Genomic DNA, 831 nt, shown 5'->3' with positions numbered 1-831 from the left:
GCTAGGCCTCGCGCTGTTGGCGCCGGTCGATGCGTCGTCTCTCCCCCTCCCTCTCCCTCCCGCTCGCTCGCAACCAGCTCCCGCCGCCTGCAGAGGTCGCTCCGCCACGCGTACAGTGAAGCTGCGGCCGAGCCGGCTTTACAGGGGCGAAGCCTCCCGGCCTTATTATTATTCTCTCCCCCTCGCGCTCTTTCTTTTTCGTTTCGCTTGGGGAGCGGACGTCCTTTCGGCCTAGGCTCGTGTGGCGCATATCTGAAGTGACGCCTGACGCCCGCTGGCAGGCCGGCAGAACGTAGCACAAAAAAATAAGGAGGAAAAAAATGAATAAAGAAAAGGTTGGGGGCGACTGCGCATGCTAGTAGGGAAGCCGGGAAGCAGGCACTGCGGGGACTCTCGTCTCGGTTGCCCCTTATCTTGTTTCGCTTTGTTTCTTTAGAGAGCGCTTTAAAGTGAAAGTTTCAGGCACTGCGTAGCATTAAGGACAGGCTTAGATACTGAACTGAATTTTGTTACGAGCAGCTTAACTTCGGAGACGTCAGCGAAAAATAAAATAGACACGCAGCGGCGCACGTATCATGTCGCCGGTCATCCGGATTGGCGTTTGGATGTTCCAAGATAACGCGTGACACGCTGTCGAGAGGCTTTGGCCAGAGGTCCGCGCTTGCTGCAACTTGTTGAACGAGGCGCGCCATCAGAGAGGTCGAGATCGCGCGGGAGACGTTTCATGGATGTTCTTGCCCGAGGAACTTTCATATTCTGAGAGACTCCCAACTAATGGTTGTAACTCTGTACTGTTCTGAAGAACGAACACGTATCCAATATACGGTAGAG

Source organism: Dermacentor silvarum, chromosome 4, assembly GCF_013339745.2.
Source record: "Dermacentor silvarum isolate Dsil-2018 chromosome 4, BIME_Dsil_1.4, whole genome shotgun sequence".
In the NCBI taxonomy this organism is placed as follows: domain Eukaryota; kingdom Metazoa; phylum Arthropoda; class Arachnida; order Ixodida; family Ixodidae; genus Dermacentor; species Dermacentor silvarum.
The sequence above is the reverse complement of the archived record's forward strand: the minus strand, read 5'-3'. Positions refer to the sequence as shown.